The sequence below is a fragment of the Penaeus monodon genome, chromosome 32 (assembly GCF_015228065.2).
Source record: "Penaeus monodon isolate SGIC_2016 chromosome 32, NSTDA_Pmon_1, whole genome shotgun sequence".
Taxonomy (NCBI): Eukaryota; Metazoa; Arthropoda; class Malacostraca; order Decapoda; family Penaeidae; genus Penaeus; species Penaeus monodon.
The window spans coordinates 2,895,581-2,896,027 of NC_051417.1; positions in this window are offsets into that span (position 1 = coordinate 2,895,581).

Here is a 447-nt window from a genome sequence, read left to right on the forward strand (position 1 = left end):
TGCGTGAGTAAAAAAGTTTGCCTCGGAAAATGAATTATTCCTAAGCATTTCGTCCGTGCGGAGTCTCTGCTGGGATATATGTTTTTTTTTTTTATAAAAAAAGAAAAAAACAACAACAGTAGTAGCAAAAGTGAAAATCTATTGCTGTGTGCTAGATCATGGCGCTAATGACTCTGGGTTTTACAAAAACGCGGTGCTGGTTATTATGTTTACTACAGTACATAAAGCTAGGACTTCAAACGAGATAAAAAATGAAGTCAACTTTTAACAGCGTAACGTTATGGCCACTATCAATCACTGGAATTCCATCAGACTTTTTTTCGTTGCCATTTCCGAAATGTCAGCCATGATGCGGTTTATTTATAATAAATAGGAAAAAAAATCTTCAAAATATGAGGACCTCGTTATTCACTGAGGGAACAATATGATTTTGAGTTGTTTCATTCG